We start from the raw sequence: 16,802 nt of genomic DNA, 5'->3' as shown, positions 1-16,802 counted from the left end.
TCGAGACCATCCTGACTAACATGGTGAAACCCCATCTCTACTAAAAATGCAGAAAAACTAGCCAAGCGTGGTGGCAGGCGCCTGTAGGCCCAGCTACTGGGGAGTCTGAGGCAGGAGAATGGCGTGAACCCGGGAGGCGGAGCTTGCAGTGAGCGGAGATCATGCCACTGCACTCCAGCCTGGGCGACAGAGAGAGACTCCGTCTGAAAAAAAAAAAAAACAAAAACCTCCAAATACCATAAACTGCTGTGATTAAAGTCAAATAATTTCTATAAAAGGGCTATATTATTTTATGCAATTTGCTGAAAAGACAATCTCTTTCCTCATTGAAATGCCTTAGCACTTCTGTTGAAAATTAGTTAACAATTCTGGGTTTTCTATTCTGTTCCATTGACCTGTATGTCTAGTCTCAAAATATATATATTCAAAAAATAAAATTAAAAAGGGGGCCGGGCGCGGTGGCTCAAGCCTGGAATCCCAGCACTTTGGGAGGCCGAGACGGGCGGATCACGAGGTCAGGAGATCAAGACCATCCTAGCTAACACGGTGAAACCCCGTCTCTACTAAAAAATACAAAAAAAAAAAAACTAGCCGGGCGACATGGCGGGCGCCTGTAGTCCCAGTCACTCAGGAGGCTGAGGCAGGAGAATGGCGTGAACCCGGGAGGCGGAGCTTACAGTGAGCTGAGATCCGGCCACTGCACTCCAAGCCTGGGCGGCAGAGCGAGACTCCGTCTCAAAAAAAAAATAAAAAAAAATAAAAAAAATAAAAAGGGAAGGCCAGGAGCTTTAGGAGGCCAAGATGGGAGAATTGCTTGAGGCCAGGAGTTTGTGAGCAGCCTGGGGAACATAGCCAGACCCATCTCTACAAAAACAATCTTTTTTTTTTTTTTGAGACGGAGTCTCGCTCTGTCGCCCAGGCTGGAGTGCATTGGCGTGGTCTCGGCTCACTGCAACCTCTGCCTCCCGGGTTCACGCCATTCTCCTGCCTCAGCTTCCCGAGTAGCTGGAACTATAGGCGCCTGCCACCACGCCTAGCTAATTTTTTTCTATTTTTAGTAGAGACCGGGTTTCACTGTGTTTGCCAAGATGGTTTCCATCTCCTGGCCTTGTGATCCGCCCGCCTCAGTCTCCCAAAGTGCTGGGATTACAGGCGTGAGCCACTGCTCCGGGCCAAGGTTCAAGTGATTCTTCTGCCTCAGCCTCCTGAGTAGCTGGGACTGAAGGTGCTCGCCACCACATCCGGCTAATTTTGTGTATTTTAGTAGAGACCGGGTTTCACCGTGTTGGCCAGGATGGTCTCCATCTCCTGACCTCGTGATCCGTCCCTCTTGGCCTCCCACGATTACAGGCGTGAACCACCGTGTCTGGCCTACAAAAACATTTTTAAAAAATTAGCCACGTGTGGCCCAGTGTGGTGGCTCATGCCTATAATCCCACCACTTTGGGAGGCTGAAGTGGGCAGATCACTTGCGGTCAGGAGTTGGAGAGCAGCCTGGCCAACACGGTGAAACCCAGTCTCTACTAAAAATACAAAAATTAGCTGGGCGTGGTGGTGCATGCCTATAATCCCAGCTACTTTGGAGGCTGAGGCAGGAGAATCACTTGAGTCCAGGAGGTGGAGGTTGCAGTGAGCAGAAATCTGCCACTGTACTGCAGCCTGAGCGACAGAGGGAGACTCTGTCAAAAAAAAAAAAAAAAAACTTAGCTATGTGTGGTGGCACAAATCTGTGGTCCTTGATACTTGGGAGATTGAGGTGGAACAATTGTGAGCCCAGGAGGTCAAGGATGCAGTGAGGTCGGGTGTGGTGGCTCACGCTTGTAATTCTAGCACTTTGGGAGGCTGAGGCGGGTGGATCACCTGAGGTAAGAAGTTCAAGACTAGCCTGGCCAACATGGTGAAACCCCATCTCTACTAAAAATACAAAAAATTAGCCAGGCGTGGTAGCGGGTGCCTGTAATCCCAGCTACTCGGGAGGCTGAGACAGGAGAATCACTTGAACCCAAGAGGCGGAGGTTGCAGTGAGCCAAGATCGCGCTACTGTACTCCAGCCTGGGCAACAAAGAGTGAAACTCCGTCTCAAAAAAAAAAAAAAAAGGATGCAGTGAGGTATGGTTTTACCACTGCACTCCAGGCTGGGTAACAGAAGCGACACCTTGTCTCTAAAAAAATAAATAAATGGCCGGGCGCGGTGGCTCAAGCCTGTAATCCCAGCACTTTGGGAGGCTGAGACGGGCGGATGACTAGGTCAGGAGATCGAGACCATCCTGGCTAACACAGTGAAACCCTGTCTCTACTAAAAAATACAAAAAAAACTAGCCGAGCGAGGTGGCGGGTGCCTGTAGTCCCAGCTACTCGGGAGGCTGAGGCAGGAGAATGGCGTAAACCCGGGAGGTGGAGCTTGCAGTGAGCTGAGATCCGGCCACTGCACTCCAGCCTGGGCGACAGAGCGAGACTCCGTCTCAAAAAAAATAAATAAAATAAATAAATAAATAAGACCAGACATGGTGGCTCATGACTGTAATCCCAGCACTTTGGGAGGCCGAGACGGATGGATCACCCACGGCCAGGAGTTGGAGACCAGCCTGGCCAACATGGCGAAATCCTGTCTCTACTAAGAATACAAAAAAAAAAATTAGCCAGGTGTGGTGCCAGGCACCTGTAATCCCAGCTACTCAGGAGGCTGAAGCAGGAGAATCGCCTGAATCCAGGAGGTGAGGTTCAGTGAGCTGAGATCGCGCCATTGCACTCCAGCCTGGGCGACAGAGCAAGACTCTGTCTTGAGAAAAATAAATAAATAAATTAATTAATTAATAAAGGAAAAGACTGAGAGCAATGTGAAATAAATGAACTTAAGTATGTATCGAATTGGTAACGTTAGTACCCCCCAAAATAAATTATTTCATGTTACATTTTTGAAAGTTTTTTTAGGTAAAGTGTACATACAGTGAACTGCACAGACCTTAAAAGTAAAATTAGGGCCGGGTGCGGTGGCTCATGCCTGTAATCCCAGCGCTTTGGGAGGCTGAGGTGGGCGGATCTCTTGAGGTCAGGAGTACCAGACTAGCCTGGCCAACATGGTGAAACCCCGTCTCTATAAAAAATTTTTTAAAAAGCCAGGCGCGGTGGCTCACGTCTGTAATCTCAGCACTTTGGGAGGCCAAAGCAGGCGGATCACCTGAGGTTAGGAGTTCAAGACCAGCCTAACCAACGTGGAGAAACTCTGCCTCTACTAAAAACACAAAATTAGCTGGGCGTGGTGGTGCATGCCTGAAATCCCAGCTACTCGGGAGGCTGAGGCAAGAGAATCGCTTGAACCTGAAAGGCAGAAGTTGCCGTGAGCTGAGATCGCACCCCTGCACTCCAGCCTGGGCGACAGAGTGAGACTCTGCCTCAGGAAAAAAAAAAAAAAGAGTCTTCATTTATGGTTACCCATTTCACTGCAACCTTCGCCTCCCAGGCTCAAGGGATTCTCCTGCCTCGGCCTCCCAAGTAGCTGGGATTACAGGCTCGTGCCACCATACCTGGCTGTTTTTTTGTATTTTTAGTAGAGATTTCTTTTTTTTTTGTATTTTTAGTAGAGATGGGGAGTTTTACCATGTTGGCCAGGCAGGTCTGAAACTCCTAACCTCAGGTGATCCGACACCTTGGCTTCTCAAAGTGCTGGGATTACAGGAGTGATCCACCCCACCCGGTCTGTACTATTAGTTCTCCAAGGTCACTAGCTTTTCCTTTGCAAAACTCTATGTCTCTATTAATGGCACCATCCTTTCCTCAGTCACTCGGGCTTAAAAAGCATCCTGTGGCACCAGCCCCACAATAGCAGTTCAACTATTTTAAATCACTTCATTTAGAGTAGCTTTGTTGAGATATAGATCTCATACCATACAATTCACCTATAGTGTACAATACAATAGTTTTCAGTATTTCAAAGAGTCGTGCCACCATCACACCAAAAAGAAACCCTGTATCCATTGGTACTCACTCCCCATCAGGATTTTATCACTTCTGATCTGGCTCAGTCTTCTCCTTGTCAATGCCCTTCTTGTTCCAGTTCAGAACACACACCACGGGCTATTTGCTCTCCCTAAAACACATTGCATCCTCTCTCCTACATACCTTCCGATACTCCTCCAAAGAACTCTTGCATTCAAGTAAACAAACATCCTTAATACAAGTTAAGTATGTTCCACGCACTGTGCTAGGTACTGTTAACAAAAACGGGTTACTACTGTTAGGACTTCCTTCATGCCGTGGCGCTTCTGCTCAGCCAGCTCCCTTCGCCTAGGAGGACCTCTTTACACGACCCCGCTATATCCCCTCCCCAGAATTCCTTCCCAACCTTCAAGGACCATCTGCCCCAACTAGTGGCGAACACCGCGGCTGTAGTGACTGTGTAGATACTTATTTGACCTGCTCCCTTGGCAAACACTTGAAACTCAATACATGTTTGTGGAACTGAACATAGGCTGTGTATGCAGTAAGGCTTCTTTCCCTGGAATCGCCAGCCCTTCCTCCGACACAGCAACCAGCCGGTCAGAATCCCAACCCCTCGACTACAGAAATGATTTGGGAAACGGAATTTCCGAACGTCAGCAATCATAGATTTGGGCGGGCTAGGAGGGTTTGGGTCTTCAGGTCACATCTGCGCGGAGAGGCCTCCGGCCTCGGTGGTCGGTGCTTCCGCTCCGGATACCCTTCCGGTTCTCCGGTCGCCCTGGTCCCGCCCGACGCCGGCCGTGACGAAGACACGCTGGGGTGACCTCACCCTCCAACATGGCGGCGGCGGTAGATTAGGGCCGCGGGTCGGAGCATTCACCGCCGCTGGGGGACCCTGTCGGAAGCAACCGCCGCCGCCGCCTCTTTCATCTCTTCTGGGGCAGGGGCCAGGGCCAGGTGAGGGGAGTGGGGTTCCGGGAAGGCTGAGCTGTGTGAGGAGGTGGTTTTCACCTCGGTAGAAAAGTGCCCAGAGACCGTATCGAGCCACCGGCTGACTCCCCAGTGGTTCCGAGGACGCGTGAGTTTGAGTGTGTGTGTCTACACCCGCGGTCCTTCGCCCGAAGGTGCTCGGAACTTAGGGGTCCGCTTCACCCAGACCAGACCTGGCCTCCCGGCCCCGCTGCTGAGCAGGCTTCTCCCGGCGTGGGGTGCCGGAGGCGGAGGAGCTCGGCCCTGGCTCCACGCCGCTGTCCTTCCCCACAGACAGCTTCACGTGGAAAACCCGGGTCCATTTTTAGGGCTAAACTGGGGAACGGCGACTTCTTTTTGGTTGAGGGAAAGGTTTTCCTGCGATTCCCTTAGGACACTTGAAGATTATCTTTGCCAGTCTTAGTCGTTTCTTTTCAGAGATTTTTAGAAGTCTTGTTTCTTAACCTTAATTCACTGCTGTTCTGACACCCATTCTTTTTTCAGAAAAAAAAACTGCCTTCTTGCCCTTGGAGGCAATACAGTTCACATGGAGTCATTTTTCCCGTTTGATTTATCCTCTCAACATTCTGTAAAGATCCTGCTTTTGCCTTCATAACCGACTTTTTGAGTGGAGGCTCTAACCTAGCGTTGAAAATCGGACGGATCTGTCCAGTTGTTCCCATGCTGTTGACTGATGGCTTTGGTTACCTCCCAGCCACTCCCTGCACAAGTGTTTGTTTATCCAAAATAGCTATCTCACTGTCTCTGTTTAGAAGTTGTGAACTAAGCTGACAGCCCTCTCTCCTTACTTTTATTTATTTTTTGTTGTTGTTACGTAAAACAAAACAAAAACTTATATGGCGAAATTGTAAGATTTCCCCTGGAGGTTTAGTATAAAGCAGAATGTTGCTCTCTGCCCTGACTTGTGTGACCTTGGATGAGTTAGTTGCCACACCCTTCAGATACATTTTTTTTTTTTTTTGAGACGGAGTCTCGCTCTGTTGCCCGGGCTGGAGTGCAGTGGCCGGATCTCAGCTCACTGCAAGCTCCGCCTCCCGGGTTTACGCCATTCTCCTGCCTCAGCCTCCCGAGTAGCTGGGACTACAGGCGCCCGCCACCTCGCCCGGCTAGTTTTTTGTACTTTTTTTTAGTAGAGACGGGGTTTCACCGTGTTAGCCAGGATGGTCTCGATCTCCTGACCTCGTGATCCGCCCGTCTCGGCCTCCCAAAGTGCTGGGATTACAGGCTTGAGCCACTGCGCCTGGCCATTCTTTCTTTTTTTCCGCTTGAGCCACTGCGCCCGGCCATTCTTTCTTTTTTTCGCTTGAGCCACTGCGCCCGGCCATTCTTTCTTTTTTTCGCTTGAGCCACTGCGCCCGGCCATTCTTTCTTTTTTTCTTTTTTCTTTTTTTTGAGACAGAGTTTCACTCTTATTGCCCAGGCTGGAGTGCAATAGCTTGATCTCGGCTCACCGCAACCTCCGCCTCCCGGGTTCAAGCGATTCTTCTGCCTCAGCCTCCCGAGTAGCTGGGATTACAGGCATGCGCCACCACGCCTGGCCAATTTTGTATTTTTAGTAGAGATGGTGTTTCACCATGTTGGTCAGGATGGTCTCGAACTCCCAACCTCCGGTCATCCACCCGCCTCGGCCTCCCGAAGTGTTGGGATTACAGGTGTGAGCCACCATGCCGGGTGAGACTTTCGTTTTTACACCCCCCCCCCATGAAGTATTCTTTTCATTTTTAACCCCCCGTCTCCCCCAAATGAAGCATTCTTCATTTGGTAATAGGCAGTTAAAGGTATTGAAAATCTTTTTACTCTGAATGGTCAGGTACTATTCTGTATTTTTTTTCCAATGGCTCATTTTTTATGTGGAAGATATTCAGTAGTTGGATTCACTTTTTATTTTATTTTAAGCTGTCTCCTACAGCAAGGACCAGTAGTTGAATTCAACTGAAAAATGTCTAAGGCTATATCCAACCAGTCTTGTAAAAAAACAGACTTGTGTTTACTAGCACATAATCTAATAAACATTTATTAAATATCACACACACTAAGCTTTTAGGACAAGTGGTTTGCAACAGTAATAATCATTATTATTATTATTATTATTATTATTATTATTATTTTTTGAGACGGAGTCTTGCTCTGTCGCCCAGGCTGGAGTGCAGTGGCCGGATCTCAGCTCAGGCAAGCTCCGCCTCCCGGGTTTATGCCATTCTCCTGCCTCAGCCTCCGGAGTAGCTGGGACTACAGGCACCCGCCACCTCGCCCGGCTAGTTTTTTTTTTGTATTTTTTAGTAGAGACGAGGTTTCACCGTGTTAGCCAGGATGGTCTCGATCTCCTGACCTCGTGATCCGCCCGTCTCCGCCTCCCAAAGTGCTGGGATTACAGGCTTGAGCCACCGCGCCCGGCCTTGCAACAGTATTAATCATTATTAAAAACATTTTATTTGGCTGTGTGCAATGGCTTATTATAATCCCAGCACTTTGGGAGGCTCAGGCAGGAGCATTGCTTGAGCCCAGGAGTTCGAGACCAGCCTGGGCAACATAAGGAGACCTTGTCTTCACAAGAAATTAAAAAAAAAAAAAAAAAAAAGCCAGGCATAGGTCCTAGCTACTTGGAAGACTGAGGCGAGAGGGAGGACTGCTTGAGCCCGGGAGATCAAGGCTGCTATGAGCTGCGATTGCTCCACTGTACTTCAGTCTGGGTGACAGAGAGAGACCCTGACTCAAAAAACAAAATATGTTTATTCATTAAGTAAATATATGTATATATATATATATTCTAAATGGAACGTCACTCTGTCACCTAGGCTGGAGTGCAGTGGCGCGATCTCGGCTCACTGCAGACTCTGCCTTCTGGGTTCACACCATTCTCCTGCCTCAGCCTCCTGATTAGCTGGGACTACAGGCGCCCGCCACCATGCCTGGCTAATTTTTTGTATTTTTTTAGTAAAGACTGGGTTTCACTGCGTTAGCCAGGATGGTCTCGATTTCCTGACCTCGTGATCTGTCTGCCTCGGCCCCCCAAAGTGCTGGGATTACAGGCATGAGCCACCACGCCCGGCCTAAATATATATATATATATATTTTATTGTGAAATACTTTAGGCATACAAAACACAAGTTTTAAACATTCACTTAGTAGTTCTAGTCTGCATTTATCATTTTTCAGACAGGATTTTGATTTGTATCTTATTCCAAGTAAGTGTTCACCAAGAGTTCTTGTTTAATATATATACAGAGTGGGGGTGGGTAGTATTTTCAGATTAGTTTATTTTTTTAATTTTTCCTCCTCAGATAGTAATGTGCCAGTGAGCCCAAGAGGCAACATGGTTTGAGGGAGTCACATGTCACGCATTAGCATGAAACCCAGTCATCTCGGTTCTTTATGAACCACATAAGGATCGGAGTAGCTGATTTTTTTTTAGCAACTTTATTGAAATATAATTAACATACCATACAACTCACCATTGTACAGTTCACTGCTTTTTAGTATATTTACAGAGTTGTGCACCTACCACCACAATCATTTTCATCACTTCAAAAAGAGACTCCCACACCCATTAGCAGTCATTCTTTATTACTGGCCCCTCTACTCCCACCTCTGGCAACCACTGATCTACTTTCTGTGTCTATGGATTTGCCTATTCTGGAGATTTCATGTAAATGGGATCACATAATATGTGTTTTGTTTTTTTTTTTGTGAGCCACCGTGCCTGACCAATATGTGGTCTTTTGTGTCTGGCTTCCTCTCTTTTTTTTTTTTTTTTTTTGAGACGGAGGCTCACTCTGTCCCCAGGCTGGAGTGCAGTGGCGTGATCTCACTGCAACCTCCGATTCCCAGGTTCAAGCGATTCTCGTAACTCAGTCTACTGAGTAGCTGGGATTACAGGTGGGCGCCACCACACCCAGCTAACTTTTGTATTTGTAGTAGAGACGGGGTTTCGCCATGTTGGCCAGGCTGGTCTCCAACTCCTGACCTCAGGTGATGTTGGCCTCTCAAAGTGCTAGGATTACTGGCGTGAGCCACGCACCCTGCCTGTCTGGCTTCTTTCACTTAGCATAATGTTTTCAGAGTTTATCCAAGATGTAGCATGTATCAGTACTTCATTCCTTTTTATTGCTGCATTATATTCCATTGTATGGACATAGCATATTTTAAAAATCAGTTCATGGACAGGTTTTTTTTTTTTTTTTTTTTTTTTTTTTTTTTTGTGAGATGGAGTCTCGCTCTATCACCCAGGCTGGAGTGCAGTGGCGCTATCTTGGCTCACTGCAAGCTCCCCCTCCCGGGTTCACGCCATTCTCCTGTCTCAGTCTCCTGAGTAGCTGGGACTACAGGTGCCCTCCACCACGCCTGGCCAATTTTTTGTATTTTTATTAGAGAGTGGTGTTCACTCTGTTAGCCAGGATGGTCTCAATCTCCTGACCTTGTGATCCGCCCACCTCGGCCTCCCAAAGTGCTGGGATTACAGGCGTGAGCCACCCCGCCTGGCCAGTGTTTTTTTTTTTTTTTTTTTTGAGATGGCGTTTCACTCTTGTTGCCCAGGCTGGAGTGCAATAGCGCCGTCTCAGCTCACTGCAACCTCTGCCTCCTGGGTTCAAGCGATTCTCCTGCCTCAGCATCCTGAGTAGCTGGGACTACAGGCACACACCACCATATCCAGCTAATTTTTTTTGTATTTTTTGTAGAGATGGGGTTTTGCCATGTTGCCCAGGCTGGTCTGAAATTGTTAGACTCAAGTGATCCTCCTGCCTCTGCCTCCCAAAGTGCTGGGATTATATGCATGAGCCATCACGCCTGGTCCGTAATGCTGCTTTGAGCATTCATGTGCAAATTTTTGTGTAGACATGTGTTTTCATTTTTCTCTGGTATATATCTAGAAGTGAAACAGAGTAACTGAATTTTATGTTCTCATTTTACACAAGCCATATACAGGAAGCCTCATTATTGTGAAAGTCAGATTATTTAGGACAGGGGATGAAAGTAAGGCAGTCGTCTGTGAATTATCTGCAAATGCCAACTGCTGAGTGAAAATATTTTTGGGTAGCTCTTAACACAGGATTGAACAATTAGGCCTGTTTTAATTGGAAAGGGAGTAGTGTCTACACTAGAGTTCTAGTGTCTGGTGAGTTTTAAAAATACTTGTCCAGTTGCATTTTTCAGATGGGTGGGGCGAATTTTTTTCCATTTCGTAATTTTTTTTTGAGATGGAGTTTCACTCTTGTGAGGTCTTCACTCCCAACCTCAGGTAATCCGCTCGCCTTAAGCCTCCCAAAGTGCTGGGATTACAGGTGTGAGCCACTGCACCCAGCCATTTCATAATTTTTATTAGGATTATTTTACCCTCTTTCAGAGAAAGTCCTATAATTCAATAGGAGCTGGTAAAGCATGGATTAGAAAATAGCTTTGGACTCCATATTAACTTGTGGAACTTAAAAAAAATTCCCTATTCAAGCCACTGGTGAGTCATGAGACTAAAGAGCTGATAACCAAGAAACTTAATTTTTTTTTTTTTTGAGATGGAGTCTTGCTCTGTCGACCAGGTTGGAGGGCAGTGGCGTGATCTCCACTCACTGCAAGCTCCGTCTCCCGGGTTCATGCCATTCTCCTGCCTCAGCCTCCCGTGTAGCTGGGACTACAGGCGCCCGCCACTGCACCCGGCTAATTTTTGTATTTTTAGTAGAGACGGGGTTTCACCATGTTAGCCAGGATGGTCTCCATCTCCTGACCTCCTGATCCACCTGTCTCAGCCTCCCAAAGTGCTGGGATTACAGGCGTGAGCCACCGCGCCTGGCCCAAGAAGCTTAATTTTTTGTTGTTGTTGTTATTAAGTTTGCTTTTTTATTTACTTTTAATTTTATGTATTTATTTATTTTTTGAGACAGAGTCTCGCTGTGTTGCCCAGGTTGGAGTGCAGTGGCGCAATCTCAGCTCACTGCAAGCTCCACCTCCCGGGTTCAAGCAATTCTCCTGCCTCAGCCTCCCGAGTAGCTGAGAATACAGGCGCCCACCATCACGCCTGGCTAATTTTTTGTATTTTTAGTAGAGATGGGGTTTCACTGTGTTAGCCAGGATGGTCCCGATCTCCTGACCTCGTGATCCGCCCACCTCGGCCTCCCAAAGTGCTAGGATTACAGGCATGAGCCACTGCGCCCAGTCTACTTTTTAATTTTGAGACAGAATCTCACTCTGTTGTCTAGGCTGGAGTGCAGTGGTGCGATGTCGGTTCATTGCAGCCTCCGCTTCCCGGGTTCAAGTGATTCTTCTGGCTCAGCCTCCTGAGTAGCTGGGAATGCAGATGCACGCTACCACACCCTGCTTATTTTTGTATTTTTAGTAGAGATGGGGTTTCACCATGTTGGCCAGGCTGGTCTCAAACTCCTGACCTTAGGTGATCTGCCTGCCTGGCCTCCCAAAGTGCTAGGATTACAGGCAAGAGCAACTTCGCCTGGTCTATTTATGTTTAAAATTACAGATTTTTGATTTGCGATAGATTTATCGAATGTGAATTTTTATTTTTTTCTGTATAAACTGGGATTATAATTGTGTTCAACTCTGTATTATTGGAGTATTTAATAATTCTTTTTTTTTTTTTTTTTTGAGATGGATTCTTGCTCTGTCACCAGGCTGGAGTGCAGTTTCACTATCTCAGCTCACTGCAACCTCTGCCTCCCAGGTTCAAGCGATTCTCCTCTCTCAGTCTCCTGAAGTAGCTGGGACTACAAGCGTGTGCACCACGCCCAGCTAATTTTTGTATTTTTAGTAGAGACAGGGTTTCACCATGTTGGCCAGGATGCTCTCCATCTCCTGACCTCGTGATCCGCCCGCCTTGGCTTCCCAGAGTGCTGGGATTACAGGCGTGAGCCACCACACCCGGTTTAGGAATGGCTTTTTTAAAAGGCATCCAAAGTAATTTGATGGAACAAGTTTGGGAAACATACAAAAGACTCTCATGTTGCTGCATATTTGCTTTACATAAGAACTAATAGTAGGTTTTTTTTTTTTTTTTTGGAGACAGAGTCTCCCTCTGTCGCCCAGGCTGGAGTGCAGTGGTGCAATCTAGGCTCACTGCAACCTCTGCTTTCCTGGTTCAAGTGATTCTCATGCCTCAGCCTCCTGAGTAGCTGGGATTACAGGCACATGCCACCACGCCTGGCTAATTTTTATATTTTTAGTAGAGATGAGGTTTCGCCATGTTGGCCAGGCTGGTCTCCAACTCCTGGCCTCAAGTGATCCAGCTACCTCGGCTTCCTAAAGTGCAGGGAAGTATAGGCGTGAGCTCCCATGCCCAGCTTATAGTAGGATTTAATAGCTGCTGTGTACCTTCTGATTATGTTTTATAAAATGTATCTAATTCCTACAATATAATCAGCACTGGTAGCATTCTGGAACTTGGACTGGTACTTGTAATAGAAATCTAGTTTGAAAAAGAAAATAAGCCATATGTTGTAGAATTGTGGATATATATTTGTTGTTGAAGGTTCATGGATGTTTTACTTGTGGTTGGTTTTGGAGATGATGACAAATGAATACATAAACACAGCATGAGGTTACTCTAGGTTTCCTTAGGCTGTCTCTCTGGCTGCAGCCACAGTTAGCTCTCTTTATCCAGTTTCCATATCTCTGCAGATTCCACCAATCTTGATTGGAGAATATTTGGGGGAAAAAACACAAATAACTCAAAACAATACAAATGATACCAATACAGTGTAACAGCTATTTAAATGGCATTTACATTGTGTTAGGTATTGTAAGTAATCTAGAAATGACTTAAAAGTATATGAGAAGAAGGAAGTGAGTAGGTTATACACAAATACCACACCATTTTGTATGAGGAACTTGAGCATCTGAGGATTTTGGAATCCGCAGGTATCCTGGAACCAATCCCACGTGGGTACCAAGGGACAACTCTACTTGAAACTTAATAGAGGAACAAAGTGAAAAGAGTAAGGCAGAGAAAGAAACAGATGGGTTACATAATATGTTTAATAGTTTGAATTGGCCGGGCGTGTTGGCTCAAGCCTGTAATCCCAGCACTTTGGGAGGCCGAGACGGGCGGATCACGAGGTCAGGAGATCGAGACCATCCTGGCTAACACGGTGAAACCCCGTCTCTACTAAAAATACAAAAAACTAGCCGGGCGAGGTGGCAGGCGCCTGTAGTCCCAGCTACTCCGGAGGCTGAGGCAGGAGAATGGTGTAAACCCGGGAGGCGGAGCTTGCAGCGAGCTGAGATCCGGCCACTGCACTCCAGCCTGGGAGACAGAGCCAGACTCCGTCTCAAAAAAAAAAAAAAAAAAAAAAAGTTTGAATTGTACAAATTATGGCAGGTGGTTTTTTTTTTTTTTTTTTTTTTTGAGACAGTGTTTCGCTCTTGTTGCCCAGGCTGGAGTGCAGTGGTGCGATCTCGGCTCACTGCAGCCTCCGTTTCCTGGGTTCAAGTGATTCTCCTGCTTCAGCCGCCAGAATAGATGGGATTACAGGCGCCTGCCATCATGTCCAGCTAGTTTTTTTTTTTTTTTTTTTTTTGAGACGAGTCTCGCTCTGTCTCCCAGGCCGGAGTGGCGCTATCTTGGCTCACTGCAAGCTCTGTCTCCCGGGTTCACGCCATTCTCCTGCCTCAGCCTCCTGAGTATCTGGGACTACAGGCGCCTGCCATCAAGCCTGGCTAATTTTTTTGTATTTTTAGTAGAGCCAGGGTTTCATCGTGTTAGCCAGGATAGTCTCGATCTCCTGGCCTTGTGATCCGCCTGCCTCAGACTTCCAAAGTGCTGGGATTACAGGTGTGAGCCACTGCGCCTGGCCTAATTTTTGTATTTTTAGTGGAGATGGGGTTTCACTGTGTTGGCCAGGCTGGTCTCGAACTCCTGACCTCGTGATCTGCCTGCCTTGACCTCCCAAAGTGCTGGGATTACAAGCCTGAGCCATCATGCTTGGCCTAAATATCTGCCTTTTAGATATGAAATAGTCTGTTGGTGAGCTTATAGTGGGATGGACTTGAGCCCCTTGTCCCTTGCTTCTACAAAAGCTTTAGGTGATGGTCCCAGGTCATAATTACTTTTCATCCAATCTAGCTTTTTGTTTTTTCCCCCATCCGTTCTCAAAACTGACAAATTTGCTTCTTTCAGTACTCTGGGTCTGTGATACTATGAAAACCAACTTGTTTTGCTACCGTATCCTCCCGTATTACTAGTGTTAGTGTTTTCACTTCTGCATTCCTCTCACCTAGTACATTGCCTGGCATGCAGTAAATATGTGTTGAATAAATACAGTTAAGGGCAAAGAGGAAGTGAAGATGGTGTACCCAATTTAGTGGTTGTGATGTTAACTAGCTGTATGATTTTAGTCAAATAAATTGTTCTTGTTCCTCCATCTATAAAATTGAGACTATTGGCTGGGCGTGGTGGCTCACGCCTGTAATCCTAGCACTTTGGGAGGAGAGGCTAAGGCAAGGGGATCACGAGGTTGAGAGATCGAGACCGTCCTGGCTAACACGGTGAAACCCTGTCTTTACTAAAAATACAGAAAATTAACCGGGCGTGGTGGCGGGTGTCTGTAGTCCCAGGTACTTGGGAGGCTGAGGCAGGAGAATGGCATGAACCTAGGAGGCGGAGCTTGCAGTGAGCTGAGATCACGCCACTGCACTGCAGCCTGGGCGACAGAGCGAGACTCTGTCTCAAAAAAAAAAAAGAAAAAGAAAAGAAAAATGCTTTACAAACAGTGTCATGAAGATGTAATTTATATATGATGTTTATTAGAAATGCCAAAGTCCATCCAGGCACGGTGGCTCACGCCTGTAATCCCACCACTTTGGGAGGCTGTGGTGGGTGGATCAGGAGGTCAGGAGATCGAGAACATCCTGGCTAACACAGTGAAACCCTGTCTCTGCTAAAAAAATACAAAAAATTAGCGGGGCTTGGTGACACACCCCTGTAGTCCCAGCTACTTGGGAGGCCAAGGCAGGAGAATCGCTTGAACCCACGAGACGGAGGTTGCAGTGAGCCAAGGTCGTGCCACTGCACTCTAGCCTGGGTGACAGAGAGACTCTATCTCAAAAAAAAAAAAGAAATGCAAAAGTCTATTGTGCAATATATTTATTAGACACTGCAGAATGTTGCAAAGGAAGTGGGTTTCCCTCCCATTTTGTGCTTAGAGACCTGACCCTGTAGTAGTGCTGTGGAGTTTACACTTGGCATATTGTCAATACCTTTGCCCTATAATTTAATACAAATGTGCTAGTTATATAATAGTGTTCTTGGGATGTGACTTTTCCCCCATTTAACCATAGGCCTTAAGGAGCTGCTTTGTTGCTACACAACTGGAAGCTCAAGCTAAATTAGAAGTTGGGGCCAGATATGGTGGCTCATGCTTGTAATCTCAGCAATTTGGGAGGCTAAAGTGGGAGGATCACTTGGGGCCTGGAGTTTGAGACCAGCTGGGGCAGCATAGTGAGACTCCATCTCTATAAAAAATTTAAAAGTTAGGCCGGGTGTGGTGGCTCACATCTGTAATCCCAGCACTTTGGGAGGCCGAGGCGGGTGGATCACGAGGTCAGGAGATCGAGACCATCCTGGCTAACACGGTGAAACCCTGTCTCTACTAAAAATACAAAAAAAAAAAAAAAAAAAAATCAGCCGGGCATGGTGGCGGGCGCCTATAGTCCCAGCTACTTGGGAGACTGAGGCAGGAGAATGGCATGAACCTGGGAAGTGGAGCTTGCAGTGAGCTGAGATCGCGCCACTGCACTCCAGCCTGGGCAACAGAGCGAGACTCCATCTCAAAAAAGAAAAAAATTTTAAATTAAAAAAAAAATTGAATGGATATTTTATATTGTAGGTCTGGTATGTTTATAACTAGAATGACAAATATGCATTTAAAGTCTGAAAACTCTATACTAGATTTAAATGAATAAATACAATCCTTCAAATATATAGATATACGGGCTTTAACATATATACTAGAGTTATAGATGGAAGATGAAATTCATGATTAAGATTGCATTTATAATTAGACAATCAGGTTTTGTAAGAAAATTTGGAGAACATTATGCTAAAAATCAAATTTGGAAACTTGGTGATTTGTAGTTTGTCTCTGGCTTTTGGGTTGGTAATTGACTTCAGTGATATGGATTCTTGGTAAATACAAGAAATTTGAATACAACAAATCAGAGAACATCAATTTTTTTTTCTTTTAATTAGAGACAGGGTGTTACCCTGTCACTCAGGCCGGAGTGTAGTGGCATTATCACAGGCTCACTGCAGCCTCAATCTCCTGAGGTCAGGCTAGCTCCCTGCCTCAGCCTCCCACAGTATTGGGATTATGGGCATGAACCTGTTCTTGGCTCATCAATTTTTTTGGCAGCGGGGGAGATGGACTCTAGCGTGTAGCTCTGTCACACAGGCTGGAGTTCAATGGCGTGATTTTGGCTCACTGCAACTTCCACCTCTCAGACTCAAGCAATTCTCTTGCCACAGCCTCCGGAGTGGCTGGTATTATAGGCACACGCAACCACGCCTAGCTAATTTTTGTATTTTAGTAGGGACGGGGTTTCACCAGGTTGCCCAGGCTGGTCTCGAACTCCTGACCTCAGGTGATCCGCCTGCCTCGGCCTCCCAAAGTGCTGGGATTACAGGTGTGAGCCACCACGCCTGGCCGATTCTTTAAAGCATTTATTCAAAAACAAATACTTTCTTATTCCTGTCACCAAAGAAATACTGAGACTTTCATTTTTTATTTTCTAGCAAAAGAATGTTGTTGTTAAAGAGACTTTTTTTTTTTTTTTTGAGACGGAGTCTTGATCTGTCACCCAGGCTATAGGGCAGTGGCACGATCTCGGCTCACTGCAACCTCTGCCTCCCAGGTTCAAGCGATTCTCCTGCCTTAACC

General features: G+C 46.6%; 1 protein-coding gene and 1 pseudogene across 6 annotated transcripts in view; one reads left to right on the top strand and one right to left on the bottom strand.

Moving 5' to 3' along the window:
• The first annotated feature begins 4,691 nt into the window (after positions 1-4,691).
• The window catches only part of BCL2L13 (BCL2 like 13), a 102,306-nt gene continuing 90,195 nt past the window's right edge, over positions 4,692-16,802 (top strand). Inside the window, exon 1 of one of the 6 annotated variants that reach the window (XM_010381072.2) lies at positions 4,692-4,896. The gene's annotated coding sequence lies outside the window, so the exon portion shown is untranslated. The remainder of the gene's footprint in view (positions 4,897-16,802) is intronic. The other 5 variants (XM_030915006.1, XM_010381076.1, XM_010381074.2 and 2 more) reach the window with 5 other exon arrangements.
• Positions 8,205-8,318, bottom strand: LOC115893093 (annotated as a pseudogene).

The sequence above is a fragment of the Rhinopithecus roxellana genome, chromosome 13 (assembly GCF_007565055.1).
Source record: "Rhinopithecus roxellana isolate Shanxi Qingling chromosome 13, ASM756505v1, whole genome shotgun sequence".
Classification (NCBI taxonomy): Eukaryota; Metazoa; Chordata; class Mammalia; order Primates; family Cercopithecidae; genus Rhinopithecus; species Rhinopithecus roxellana.
Note: the sequence above shows the minus strand (reverse complement) of the source record. Positions and strands in the feature narration are given on the sequence as shown.